The sequence below is a fragment of the Pteropus alecto genome, unplaced genomic scaffold, assembly GCF_000325575.1.
Source record: "Pteropus alecto unplaced genomic scaffold, ASM32557v1 scaffold125, whole genome shotgun sequence".
Classification (NCBI taxonomy): Eukaryota; Metazoa; Chordata; class Mammalia; order Chiroptera; family Pteropodidae; genus Pteropus; species Pteropus alecto.
The window spans coordinates 6,433,239-6,433,513 of record NW_006436888.1 but is presented as its reverse complement, the minus strand read 5'-3'; positions in this window follow the sequence as shown (position 1 = coordinate 6,433,513).

Sequence of the window (275 nt, the reverse complement as noted above, 5' to 3'; positions counted from 1 at the left end):
GAAAGAGGCATGGCCGACCCCTCCTGGGCCCAGCCAGCTCTACTGCCCATGGGTTTCAACAGACAATGAGAAACTTTGGCCAAGGGTGCCGGCCGAGCCCCGCTGAGGAGGTGGCTCCTGGAGGGCTGACCCTAGAATGTCCTCATCCCTTTTCATAAGTCCATGAGCCTGCAGCCCAGACTGAGGGACTTGCTGACCTCGTAGAGAGGATTCTGCACATCACTGAGAGCCTCGGGCTGGTTGGTGTGTCATAAACCTCAAGCTGACAGTGGGCT